This window comes from Pistacia vera, unplaced genomic scaffold (assembly GCF_008641045.1).
Source record: "Pistacia vera cultivar Batoury unplaced genomic scaffold, PisVer_v2 Contig598, whole genome shotgun sequence".
NCBI lineage: Eukaryota > Viridiplantae > Streptophyta > Magnoliopsida > Sapindales > Anacardiaceae > Pistacia > Pistacia vera.
Genome location: NW_022196443.1, coordinates 282,300 through 297,721, shown reverse-complemented (window position 1 = coordinate 297,721; position 15,422 = coordinate 282,300). Strand labels below are relative to the sequence as shown.

Here is a 15,422-nt window from a genome sequence, read left to right as displayed (position 1 = left end):
CTTGAAAAGTATAAGTCAAGATAGTGGACAAATTAAGTTCATAAATCAAAAAGTCATCCACTGGCTAACTTAGCTGTAGCTGTGGGAAATCAACCATATGTTGGAATATCATGTACTATCTACTTATCTAGTTAGAAACTAAACCATGAGATGACCCACACCACAATTTAAATACATATAATTAATAGATATTTTATTGGTAGTGTAAGGCTCATTCACGCATCAAAAAGTCATCCACTGCCAAACAAATTAATTAATGTCGTTTACTTGAAAAGTATAAGTCAAGATAGTGAACAAATTAATTTCATGCATCAAAAGTTCATCCACTGGCTAATTTAGCTGTGGGAAATCAACTATATGTTGGAATATCAAGTGCTTTCTAGCTGTTTAGAAACTAAACAATGAGATGACGGACACCACAATTTAAATACATATGATTAATAGATTGATTTTATTGGTAGTGTAAGGCTCATTCATGCATCAAAAAGTCATCCAGTGGCGAAGTAAGGACATGTTTCCACCCAAGGCTGGCGACTTTCACATAATCTTGGGCAAACCCAATTTTCTCATATGCACACAAACCAATAGCAACCTTGCGACTTTCAAAGAATTAATTATCAATTCTGTAGAAAAACTTAGCTAAAAAACAAAAATCAATGTACTTCCTTAAAGTAAAGAAACAGTTAATAAGTTTCATGTTTCGTGGATGCTTCATATTATACATTTATACTCGGTAAATGAGAGTGCATGCATGTGATGAAATGAAACGCAACAGTATCATATTCGATCAAAGCTAAATTGACGGGGAGTGTAACTGGCCTAAATATCAAAGTTCTAGCATTCATAAGCAGAAAAAGCTCCATGGAGAACCAAACCAACACAGAGATGCATCAAAGAAAGGGTCGCAGATTGGTTCTGTTTCCTTTTCCATTTCATGTAAAATACATTCATACTCCAATATTCATATAAAAGTGATAATACAATCAATTTCAATATAAAATCTCCATGGAATATATGCGGAAGTAAATGACAAACCTCTAGCCATAGCAATTGTTGTTTAATCTTCTTGCTCCTTCAAAAATTACAAGATCTTCCACTGATTGCAATTTTAGAGTGATGATTTTGAAACTACAATAAAAACTACGTCACATGGGGACCTGTAAAGTCTCCTTATTATATGCAGTTGTCTTTCCATCAAAGACAACTGCTCAAGAGACACAACCGTATGACCACATCAGTAAGGACCAAAATATAATTATATGAAAAGTGTAGGACCATATTGCAAAAAGTCTAACATTCTCCCACTTGGTCCAAACATGTATAATATAATCCAGAACACAAGAGATGTATATGCGGTATGTTCAATTAGAAAGGGGAAATTACATGAATCATAGCGGTAAGTCCATTTTAAACAAGTATTACCTTCCATGTATTACAATGCAATTTTTCTCTTTCTAAATAAACGCTTAAATGTGGAATATCACTTTATGAACAACCATCAAATGTTTGTTCTAGGTCCTCTAGAATGTTTGCTTGTCTCCAACCAAAATGTATACAACTTAAAAGAGAAAATAAACTAAATTACAAAGTTTCAGACAATAAAAGTATTACCTCTCATAGTGACAAAGCGGGACATAGTCCCATTTGAACAACATTTTTAGACCCCATAAGTTTATTAATTTTATTAAATACCCCACAAAAAAGTTTAAAAACTAACAAAAACACCCCTATCCACCAATACTTGCCAGATTTCGGCAACCACCGTCGGTGGTAGTCGAAATCTGTCACAACAGTCACACCACCACCAGAAAAGGCTAGATCTGGCCGTCAGCGTCGGCCAAAGAAATGGCCGTTGTTGACTATCAACGACGGCCAAATCTTGGCCATCATTGACAATAACAACGGCCATATCTTGGCCGTCGCTGACGGCCAAAGATGGCCTTTTCCGGCCGTCGAAGGCCACATCCGGCCTTAGATCTCACCTTTTCCGGCTAGATCAGTGGTGGATATGGCCGGAAAAGGCCATATCGATCGAATACCCGCCAAATCCGACAGGTATGTGTGGTTATCCAATTTTTCGGCAGATTCCGGCGGTGGTGGCGGAATCTGGCATTGCGGGTGATAGGGGTGTTTTGTATTTTATAATTTTAATATTTGGGGTGTTTATTAAATTAGCAAACCTGGGGGCTTTTCATAAATTTTTAAATTTTATCTTGTAATATTCCCCTATCCAACTATCTAATACTATTTCTAAAATCTTACCCAAAATAATAAACCAAACGCACCCCTATTATATTCAACTCTAATCTATATTATGACAGATATATTAATATTAATATATATGACTAACATAATACGTCGTTACTTTTAATTATTTTTATATAGTTTTCAACAATAAGTTAGGAGTCATAAGAAAATTCCAATCCCATGAGGAAATTGCGGATATGATCAACAAAAAGAATTGCCAACTGACAAGTTTGAGACTTTTAATTCTCTTTTTTGATAGTCAACAAGAAAAGTAAAATACTGAGGTTGGAGTCGATAAGTTCAGTTTAGTAGATGAGCATGTTTGATGACTTCAATTACCTACAGGATCTGGCCGTTAATATTAATGGTAACGAGACAAGAAATAACAGAAACAGTACTGTTAATTGCTTGATGCATGATGGATAGATAATATAGATGACACAAAGAGAAAAGAAAATCTACAAAATATAATGCTACTCAACACAATTAAAAATGAAAGAAGTTTATTAATGAAATTCATGGATTTCACCTTGATAAACAATTTACTAATTTCAACACCCAGAAAAGGTGAGCATATGTGCTGATTTATAAAGACTAATTTAAGGCCTATTCCATTGGTAAGTGTAGTTTAATTATTTTCATTTCGCCCTTCAAATGCTTCAAGGGCAAAATACAACCTTATAGTTAGTCCCACTAGGGCAAGAAATGTGCTTGTTGCATCACCTTAGGGTAACTGTAAACATCTGGGCATCTATCTTTGAAATATTGTATAAGAAATATTGTATGGGAATGATGTATGTGTAGTATTATTCTAAAATGAAATCTCTTCAAGGTTCCACCCTCATCTACTAGGAAAGTATTACCAAACTAATTTTTAAATGGCTGTCGGGTCAAAAAATGAACCCAATGCCAATTGACTGTGTTGGGCAGGCCCATAAAACAGTTGGGCTACCTGTTCAATGCTGTACTGAAGCTTAGGCTTAGTTCGTGATCAAGGGTCACACCGTTTTGGGCAAACCCAATTTTTCATATGCACACAAACCAATAGCAACCTTGCGCGTTTCAAAGAATAATTATCAATTCTGTAGAAAAACTTAGCTAAAAAACAAAGATCAAAGTAACTTCCTTAAGTAAAGAAACAGTTAATAAGTTCTAGCATTCATAAGCAAGCGAAAAAGCTCCATGGAGAACAAACAACAACAGAGATGCATCAAAGAAAGGGTCGCAGATTGTTCTGTTTCCTTTCCATTTCAAGGCCACATAAATCCAATGCTACAGCTAGCAAAAATTCTCCATCACAAGCTTCTCCATAACCATAAACACACCAACTTCAACTCTCCGAACCCTTAAAATACCCACACTTCGCTTTCCATTTTATTCCTGAAAATTTATCTGAATCTGAAGCCTCCACAACTGATCTTGCTGTTCTTGTTCAATGCTTAACACAAATGTGTAGAGCCTTTACGATTGGTAACTAAGCTGTTGTCAGATTGTTGAGGGAGCCAGTTGCTGCCTGATCTCAGATGCCATATTTTCCTTCACTGAAGCTGTTGCTGAAAATCTCAAACTCCCCATGATGGTGTTAAGAACCGGTGGTGCTTCCTCCTTTGTTGTTTTTACCGCTTTTCCATTTCTAAGAGAAAGAGGGTACTCCCCATTCAAGTGTGTGTTCCATTTTTTTTTAAATCTTTCTGATCAGAATCAGTTTTCATCTGCCTTTAGTGATCTCATTGATTGTATTGCCAAAACGGCTCTCAGTGTGCTTGTTCGTAATGTTTATTTTATCAGATTCTAATTAGAAGAACCAGTGGTAGAGCTTCCACCTCTCAAGGTAAAAGACCTTCCAACGATCAACTCGCGATCTCCAGAAACAATTTATGAATTATAAATGGCAGGTTGATGGAGCCAGGGCCTCTTCAGGATTTATTGGAATACATTTCAAGATCTTGAGCAATCAGCACTGGCAAATCTTGGCCAACAATTTTCAGTCCCTATGTTTCAATAGGCCCATTTCACAAATGTTTTCCAGCCTCTTCAAGCAGCTTGTTGACACAAGATAAAGCTGCATTTCTTGGCTAGAGAACAATCACCCAAGTCAGTAATTTAGTGAGCTTTGGAAGTCTTGCTGCAATAAAAGAAATGAATTTTTGGAAATAGCCTGGGGGCTAGCCATAGCAAGCAACCATTTTTGTGGTGGTTCGACCGGATTGACCAATGGTTCGGAGTGGCTTGAACCATTACCAAGTGGGTTCCTGGAGAAAGATTGTGGAAGGGGAATATTGTGAAATGGGGTCCACAACAAGAGGTGCTGGCCCACCCTGCTGTTGGAGCATTTTGGACTCATAATGGGTGGAATTCACATTGGAGAGCATTTGTGAAGGTGTTCCTATGATTTGTATGCCTTGTTTCACTGACCAAAGTGTCAATGCAAGATATGTAGTGATGTTTGGAAAGTTGGGGTGCAACTGGAGAATGGTCTTGATAGAGAAAAGATTGAGAGGACAATTAGAAGACTAATGGTGGATAAAGAGGAGGAAGAAACAGAGGCAGAATTTTGGCTTAAAGGAGAAGGCAAAATTTGTTGGGCAGGGTGGTTCTTCAAGTGAATCCATGGACCGCTTGGTTAGCCACCATTTTATCAATAGAAACATTCACTTTCAACTTCATTAAGTCCTTTTAATGCAAATGTTAGCATCTAAGCGTTATTGATCAAAAAGTTACTGTTTTCCAATAATGACTCTCCTGTATCTACTGCTGATTTTAGTGTAATACATATTGGGGAAGAGGGTTTTTATTTGGGATTTTTTGTGCTGAAAATTTAAAACTAATCTATTTTTCAATACTAAACCAACTTCTCTTTCTAAATGAGTTGCTAATTGTGATAGTCAAGACTAGATGGTGCACTGATGCAGATTTTTAATCACATCTGTGGCTTTGGTCCCAATTGATGACCTCAGTGGCTCATCACTGACTACAATGCATAACTATCCCGCTTTAATTCTGAAATAGTGGAAGAACAGAGCAGGCATACTTCATCAATGCATGCAGTGGACCGTCCTATAACCTCAGTGGAATTCAATTTTACACGCAAGAGGATGAAAATTGTGGCCATCTCCTTCAGTTGAGTTGTCAACTATAAACAGCCATGACATTTTGTCATCTCATACTCATTTATATCAACTTAATTTTAACTGTTGAGGCATGCATATACTATAGCTTATGCTAGCCAGATTCATTGAAAGGCAAATTCTCAAATCATACAGTTGGGTAATCTTTTAATGTAAACTAGCCCGTACTTAAAAAATACTATAAAAAGGTAATTATAAGAGATCTAGCTGAGGATTGTAATACATAATAACAGTTGTTTTTTGAAATTCTGAAAGTTACTAGTAAGAAAAAGATTGAACAAATTTGAAGCTTGTATTCGTCTAACTGGCTTGTTTCGAGTCTTGAGTTAAGGATTATGTTGGGTCTGGATAATTTCATTGGAATGAGTTCATAAACTATTATTTTGATTTTGATTTTTAATTTAGGTTTAGAAATTTTTTATCCCCAGATTCACAATCAGAAGCACCAGTTCCAGAGTTTCATCCATTGAGAGTGAAAGACATTCCTATAATTAGAACACGTTTCTGGAGAAGCTTAACATGATTTTTCAGATCAAGATGTCTTCAAGATTGATATGGAACTCCTTCAGGACCTAGAAAATATAATGCTACTCAACACAATTAAAAATGATAAGAAGTTTATTAAGAAATTCATGGATTTCACCTGATAAAACATTTATTAATTTCAACACCAGAAAAAGGTGATCATATGTGCTTTATTATAAAGACAATTTAAGGCCTTATTCCATTGATAAGTGTAGTTTAACTATTTTCATTGCGCCCTTCAAATGCTTCAAGGGCAAAATACAACTTATAGTTAGTCCCATAGGGCAAGTAAATGTGCTGTTGCATCACCTTAGGGTAACTGTAAACATCTGGGCATCTATCTTTGAAATACTTGGAGTAAGTGTAGGGCACATTTGCCAGAATTGCAACAGTGCTCCTCAGTCTTGAAAACGGACATGGCCCATTACATCTCACGAACCTTCAGTGATCGGGCATTGACGATGATATCCGCCGTGCATTTGATCACGCGCTTGCATCCACTTGAGACTGAACTAAACTCCATTGGAACATTAAACCCATCAATATTAGACATGTCGATAAAGTCCATGTCCATGTATTGCTTCAAAGCGTACTCAGCCAATGTGTTTGTGGGTGTGCACCATATCCTTGGCATTCGAGGAGCCCATTACAATCACCCGTTTCACACTTGCCCTTTCCATTACCATCAAAATGGCAATTGGTTCGGGCCCAAATGCGGGCTGCTGTGGTGCCAGGTTTGGCAGTGATGGTCCATGTTTGACCATGGCCAAGTTGTCTACCACCACCAGGCACAGCAGCGGCCCCAGACAGGTATTGGCACTTGAATCCCCTTAATGAAGGGGTCTTCCTCTTCTTATAGTGAGATGAGTGCAAGTAATCATCATTAAATCCATGGGTTGGTGTGAATGTCAGGACTAAATCCGGCTTTACGTCACATTACCCACCTTCCAAGCTGATTTCACGCGATTTGGAGCAGGGAGTGGACACGTGGAAGCCTCATAGCGTCTGGCAGGCCTGACGTGTGCTTACCGTTCTAACGGGAGCAGGTCACACCCCATCACGTGATTTCCCACGTCAGCCCTTGATTTCCCAGGTGTAACAAAAGGTTTCCATCCCATTGTTTTTGAAGCTCAAAGTAGTGTTGGAGGAGTTTAGACTAAAACTATAGAAACTACTAAGCTACAATCTCCTACACCAGCATTTCAATTCTCAGATTTTCCATGGCCATCTTCTGTCACTGATCTATTCCCCAACCAACATCAAGTTCTTGATTTTCTTCAATCTTATGCGCATCACTTTGGCTTGCTTAAGCACATCAAGTTCAATACCAAGGTTGTCGGCATTAAATATGAAGGTGCATCCTCTTATACTTAGGGTAAAACCGGTTTGGAAAATATTCAAAACCGAAAACTGAACCGGTTTTTCAGTTTTTTAAATTTTGCAAACCGAACCGGTTTGCAAAAAAACCTAATTTTCTGTTCGGTTTTCGATTCCGGTTCGGTTCAGTTTTCGGATTATTTATCCCACCCCTAGCTGGAGCTGCTACTTCCGCCATGTTCCATATACGTCCACTTACTTGACCTTTGATGGACGTCTGCATCAGGGTCCTGAGCATCTCTCCTGGACGTTCCACTTCCACTTCCATTGTACCTAATTTTATTTAGTGAATGCATCTCTTTGTCTTCGTCGCTCAGTTGGAGTTAACTTTTGAAGACCTAAATTGTTCAACCTTTTAGTATTCAAGGTGTCACATTATTTTCTACTTTATTAGTTTTAAGTATGTATATTATTTATTTTAATTTAGTTTATTTTAGGGTTGAATCATGTTTATTTTTTATTTTTTTAGGTTTTTTATTTTGATGAAGAAAAACATGAATCTTATGAGTTTGTTTTGTGTTTGTTTGATTTTGTAATTGGTTGAAAATATTATTATCAATTTGACTTTAAATATAACAAATACATTTATAAAATTAATTTTTTATATAATTAAATGACAACTTGATTTGCACCAATCATTAATATATTAATAATGGTATTTTTATTATTTTATAATGTAATTAATTGGCTAAGTATGTTCTAATAATTATTAAATTAAATCTAGCTGATCTATGCCAATAATTTAAATGTCGGGAAATTGATTAGCAAATTATATAAGTTTTTAAATTTCACTAAAATGATTTTAAATATAAGAAAATTAACACAGTAAAATGATTAATTAATTACTAAAATAATCTTTTAATTAGATCTAATTGTTACATCTAAAAACGTGATAAGTTGTAATTTTATTAATTAAAGTTTCATCAGTCTTTCTTTATAAGTATCATACTATCTTTTTTTACTTTAAAGTTATGATATCCAATTATTTCAAGAGATTAAAGAAAATTTCAACAAAAATTATGTTTCTTTGTGAATTAGGTGTTATTTTCAACACATTTGCTCAAAGTTTTGCTTAAGGTTTAGTAGTTTTTTAAAAATTTTCAACAATTGTTTGACAAGCAATGACGAAACCGTGGAAAGCCCCCCGGCAAAAATCCCGGCTCTGCACTGCCCTGCCCAAAGTGTAGGAGCAGTTATTTTGTACTCCGAAAAGGGCTGCATGGATGCCGGCGACAAAGAGAGGATTCTGAAGAAGCTCATCATTTTGGAGAGACTGAGAAGAAAAAATGGCGTGTATGATGTTCTCGTGGGAAAAAAGATTATGAAAATATTGATCAGAAAACTTCGGAGAAATTTCGGGGTGATTTTTTTGATGATTATCCTTTTATCTTTAAGTCAATGTTAAGAAATTAAGAGAGTCAAACAAATGGTGCTGGGTAGTTGTAGAAGATTTGGGTACAAGAAATCAAATATGAGCTGGCATTGGTAACCAACTCACTATAGAGAATTAGAGGGATTAGTGCTTTAAATTAAAGTAAATATGATAAACTCTTTGTAGGTCTGAGAATGAATTTTTTAATGGACCTATTGTATAATGTAATCTGATTTCAGTGCATTGAAAAATAATTGGTGTCCCTATCAAAAGCTACGAAAGTAATTTGATAGAGTTAACCAGATATTATTTTTTGGGAAGACTAAATATAGATAAAAAGATTAGTAATTTTTTCAAATTTTTATTTTTATTTTTTTAGAATTCTAGAGCGAACCTCCCCTAGCTCCACCTCTGCAAGTTATTATAAAATCTGAGGTGTGAAATTGACCTGATTTTTATAATATATCAACTATGTGCGTTTGGCTTATTGTTTTTATCTATATTCTCAATCCTATTCTTCAAATATTATTTGACACATTATTCCTAAAATATTAGTCTATTTCTTTAATTACTTTTAGACCCCATAAGTTTATTAATTTTATTAAATACCCCACAGAAAAAAAGTTTAAAAACTAACAAAAACACCCCTATCCACCAATACTTGCCAGATTTCGGCAACCACCGTCGGTGGTAGTCGAAATCTGTCACAACAGTCACACCACCACCAGAAAAGGCTAGATCTGGCCGTCAGCGTCGGCCAAAGAAATGGCCGTTGTTGACTATCAACGACGGCCAAATCTTGGCCATCATTGACAGATAACAACGGCCATATCTTTGGCCGTCGCTGACGGCCAAAGATGGCCTTTTCCGGCCGTCGAAGGCCACATCCGGCCTTAGATCTCACCTTTTCCGGCTAGATCAGTGGTGGATATGGCCGGAAAAGGCCATATCGATCGAATACCCGCCAAATCCGACAGGTATGTGTGGTTATCCAATTTTTCGGCCAGATTCCGGCGGTGGTGGCCGGAATCTGGCATTGCGGGTGATAGGGGTGTTTTTGTTATTTTATAATATTTTAATATATTGGGGTGTTTATTAAATTAGCAAACCTTGGGGGCTTTTTCATAAATTTTTAAATTTTATCTTGTAATATTCCCCTATCCAACTATCTAATACTATTTCTAAAATCTTACCCAAAATAATAAACCAAACGCACCCATATTATATATCAACTCTAATCTATATTATGACAGATATATTAATATTAATATATATATGACTAACATAATACGTCGTTACCTTTTAATTATTTTTTATTAATAGTTTTCAACAATAAGTTATGGAGTCATAAGAAAATTCCAATCCCATGAGGAAATTGCGGATATGATCAACAAAAATGAATTGCCAACTGACAAGTTTGAGACTTTTAATTCTCTTATTTTTGATAGTCAACAAGAAAAGTAAAATACTGAGGTTTGGAGTCGATAAGTTCAAGTTTAGTAGATGAGCATGTTTGATGACTTCAATTACCTACAGGATCTGCCGGTTAATATTAATGGCTAACGAGACAAGAAATAACAGAAACAGTACTGTTAATTCGTTGATGCATGATGGATAGATTAATATAGATGAACAAAGAGAAAAAGAAATCTACAAAATATAATGCTACTCAACACAATTAAAAATGATAAGAAGTTTATTAATGAAATTCATGGATTTCACCTTTGATAAAACATTTATTAATTTCAACACCCAGAAAAAGGTGATCATATGTGCTTTATTATAAAGACTAATTTAAGGCCTTATTCCATTGATAAGTGTAGTTTAACTATTTTCATTTCGCCCTTCAAATGCTTCAAGGGCAAAATACAACCTTATAGTTAGTCCCACTAGGGCAAGTAAATGTGCTTGTTGCATCATCCTTAGGGTAACTGTAAACATCTGGGCATCTATCTTTGAAATATTGTATAAGAAATATTGTATGGGAATGATGTATGTGTAGTATTATTCTAAAATGAAATCTCTTCAAGGTTCCACCCTCATCTACTAGGAAAGTATTACCAAACTAATCTTTTAAAATGGCTGTCGGGTCAAAAAATGAACCCAATGCCCAATTGACTGCTGTTGGGCCAGAGCCCATAAAACAGTTGGGCTACCTGTTCAATTGCTGTACTGGAAGCTTTAGGCTTAGTTCGTGATCCAAGGGTCACACCGTTCTTGGGCAAACCCAATTTTCTCATATGCACACAAACCAATAGCAACCTTGCGCGTTTCAAAGAATTAATTATCAATTCTGTAGAAAAACTTAGCTAAAAAACAAAGATCAAAGTACTTCCTTTAATTTGGTTCGGCCAAGAACTCGAATTGTACAACATTTGTCCACCCTAATCTGAAGTGTGTATTAAACCCTGCCGAATTGATAAGCTTACTGAAGCTCCCCTCCTACATTCTTAGCCATGTATATTAAGCTAATCTGCATCTGCCGAATGAATCAAATTTACTAATTTTACAGAAAGAGTTCTCAAAAAATACATTTTTCAGAAAACGTTTAATATTGTCAAAAGTAAAAACAAAAATTTCAGCTTTGGATAGCAGCCTTCAACAATTTGCCAAAAATCATGTATCTTAAAAATTTTCAGTGAAACAAATTTTGAAACACTCTTTTAACACCTTTATTTTAACATACAAAAATATTAGACTTTATTTTAAAGTCTTCTTAATCTTACCATGAGAAAACGACATTCAGATTGAAGGGAGGTTTTTGATTAATTTTCAAACCTGAGGGAGGTTATATTTTCGGTAAACCTCAGGGGAGGTACATGTAATAAGCCAAAAATTACACAATTTACATGGGTCATATTTACATTGTTTAAAAAAAAATTATACTACTTTGTTTTTCTCATTGACACGATGTCTCATGGGTTTCTTTTTTAGAAATAAGGAGCACTGACTGACATTATATCGATGCACTAGGTCATTAATGTTTCGCACTTTATAGACAAAAAAAACATCTTGGACCTGACGAAGCTTAACAATGAAATAAATATATCATGGCTCAAAGTTTTAGTCCAATTTCGATTGAGCCTATGCTTAAATTCATCTTGTGAACTGTCTACTCTATCAGTTAGGTTATTCCACAAGTTAAGCTAAACCGGGTTCCGACCCATTAGCCTACAACAGTCCACAAATAGGAAATTAGAATCTCATTATATTTCCTCTTCTGCTAAGATCCTAAATCTTACTCAAAGTAGTAAATTTAATCTGATAAAGGCAAGAAATCCTATTTCTTTTCTGATAGAGATTATCTTCCAAAATATGACTCAGTGTCCTACTAGGATTCTAACCCCTTGGGTTCACTATAAAAATAGAGGCATACTCTCTCATTATTCATTCAATCTCCAATATTCAATACTCAAAATCACCTCCTTGCTCCTAAATTCTTGCTCCCCAGAATTCTACACCTTTTGGCCTCTGGTAATATTTCTTTCTCTAATTCTCATTAAATCGTCTCTTTTAACCTTGCTGACTGGAGCATCGGAGTGCCTACAGCAAACACTACCCTGGTGTTTTCCATAAGCTTCACGCTTGTCTTTTCATGTATACAGGTTCATCGGATTGTCAATGACCTCAACCTCACAGGATCAAACCTTGCAACTCGAACACCAGGCCAGTAGAGTCAGTCAGCCTTTTCCTTCCTTCTAATAGTCTTTGGGGGGTCAGGAAGTCATGAAGAACAGGAAAAGACGAAGAGAAGGAAGGGTCTTGGACTCAGAGGACAGGGGGGAAACCAATCCAACACCAGGGGAGGAGGGACGACTCGCTTTTCCTATGACTACTAGTTGTAACAGTAAATTTTTTGCATCTACATGCAGTCTCCATTATTTTCTTATAAGGCTTAGCCCTTGGGTTGATTGCTAGTTAATTTTCTGGTAATGATCTTTGACCTCCCAAAGGTTCTCGGAAATATTCTTATTAGGCCTCGTATTTATGAAAAATATCTCTAATATCCCCCAAGATTTTAAGAAATCTTCACTCACCTCTCCTCATATTGATAGCAAATGGATATATATCTCACTTAACAAGTCATATGTCAATGGCACCCTTCAAATAGCATGAAACCTAAATTAAAAATATCATAAACTGTGAACATAAATATGGAAAAAATAAATTTTAAGAAAAGTTTATGATTTAACATTATTTGAAAAATCTAGAAAAATAAAGTACTACATAAAAAGCTTTGGAAAATGGTAGGGATGAGCATGGATAGCGGGTAGAACCAGAACCGGAACCTACTTGGAACTGACATTGTGCGGGTAGGTTCCAGTTCCATTTTTTTTGGAATCGATACTGTGCAGTTCCGGTTCTGGTTCTTACATGTGGAGGAACCGGAACTGGAACCTGGAAAAAAGAATCTGCAGTGGGTACCTGACTTGGAACCTGCAGCCGGTACCCCATTTTGGATCCTGGGCTGCAATAAATATCTGTGAAGAATGAGGGGTCTATTGTAATATTACAAATAAAAAAAATTAAATGGAAAAGGTTAAATTTTTACAATAACCTAATTAAATAAATATACAATTATACTTATTACATATAAACTACACCATATAAAAAACTTTAATATATTATAATATATTCATATTAAAGTTTTGATTAATTAAGTGTATAATTGGAATTAGGACCAATTAAAAGTGTTTTAATGTTATTAAAAGAATTATTTTTGAATAAAATGGTGTATTTGATTGAATAATAATATAATATATAGTTATTTACTTCAATTATCAAGTTCTAAGTATATCATTACATTATAGTTAAATGATTACTTAATTAATTATAAATTTATAACATTACATTAGTAATTTAGTACATTACTCAATTAAATAATTAAAAATTTAATTAATTATAATATTACATTATAGATTTATAATATAATTACTTAATTAATTATAACATTACATTATAAACAAATGATTACTTAATTAATTATAACATTCCATTATAAATATTAGTACAATACTTAATTAAATAATTAAAAATTTAATTAATTATAATATTACATTAAAGATTTATAGTATGATTACTCAATTCATTATAACATTACATTATAGTATGATCACATAATTAAATGATTACTTAATTAATTATGACATTATATTATAAACTTTAGTAATTTACTATATTAGTACAATACTTAATTAAATAATTAGAAATTTAATTAATTATAACATTACATTATAAATTTATAGTGTGATTATTTAATTAATTATAACATTACGTTATAAACAAATGATTACTTAATTAATTATAACATTCCATTATAAACATTAGTACAATACTTAATTAAATGATTACAAATTTAATTAATTAGAATATTACATTAAAGATTTATAGTATGATTACTTAATTCATTATAACATTACATTATAGTTTGATCACGTAATTAATTATAACATTACATAATTAAACGATTACTTAATTAATTATGATATTATATTATAAACATTAGTAATTTCTCACATTAGCACAATACTTAATTAAATGATTAGAAATTTAATTAATTATAGCATTACATTATAAATGTATAGTATGATTACTTAATTAATTATAACATTACGTTATAAACAAATAATTAATTAATTAATTATAACATTCTATTATAAACACTAGCACAATACTTAATTAAATGATTACAAATTTAATTAATTAAAACCTTACATTGTAATTAAATAATTACTTAATTAATTATAACATTACATTATATTATAATCACTTAATTAATTATAACATTACATAGTTAAATGATTATTTGATTAATTATAAATTTATAACATTACATTATAAACATTAGTAATTTACTACATTAGTACATTACTTAATTGAATGATTAAAAATTAATTAATTATAACATTACATTATAGATTTATAGTATGATTACTTAATTAATTTATATATTTTATTATAAACATTAGAACAATACTTAATTAAATGATTACAAATTTAATTAATTATAATTTTAAATTATATATTTATAGTATGGTTGTTTAATTAATTGTTTAGGTTTAGGTTTAGGTTTTGATTGATGAATTTTATGTGAATTGTGATGAATTGATTGAATTCAAGTGTTGCCTAGAGATTAAAGGATTTATGAGTCACATTGGACACAAATGAATGACTAATCAAAATTTGTTAGGGGTGTATTTGTAAACTTTTAAGGTATTTTTGTCATTTTTAAACTAATAGGGGGTAATTGATTTTTTATAGGGTACTCGGGAAAGGAACCAGAACCTGCATTTTAGGTTTCGGTTCCTTAAATTTAAGAACCTGCACTATGCGGTTCCAGTTTCGGTTCCTTTTTTTTGGGAACCTGTACTGTACGGTTCTGATTCCCTCGAAAAATGCAAGGTACCCAGAACCGTTCACCCCTAGAAAATGTGTAGAATAGTGAAACTATGGAAATCGTTGAGGAGATGAGAATCAGATGAAGTATAAGACATATATTCAAACTTCAAAGTATCCCATTGGACGATGTTCAAAGTACATCATTGGTTTTTGTCGTAGATTGCATTAAAAGACAGATCATAGCGTCATGTTTTTTGTGGTGTTGACGATGAGGGAAGTGGGAGGTCGCTAACAACGAAGGTTTGTGAATTAATTGTTTTAACCTTGTATTGTATTGATTGTTTCATTTTATTTTTACTGAAATTTATACAAATATAGTGTTATGCCTGTACCATTTGATTTTGAGAGCTTTTTGTAAAATACATTTCTATTCC

At 33.5% G+C, this 15,422-nt stretch overlaps 2 pseudogenes; one reads left to right on the top strand and one right to left on the bottom strand.

Annotated features, from left to right (window-relative positions):
* Positions 1-861: 861 nt before the first annotated feature.
* On the top strand, positions 862-4,917 carry LOC116110151 (annotated as a pseudogene).
* A 1,199-nt stretch (positions 4,918-6,116) lies between these two features.
* Positions 6,117-7,545, bottom strand: LOC116110148 (annotated as a pseudogene).
* Positions 7,546-15,422: the final 7,877 nt, after the last annotated feature.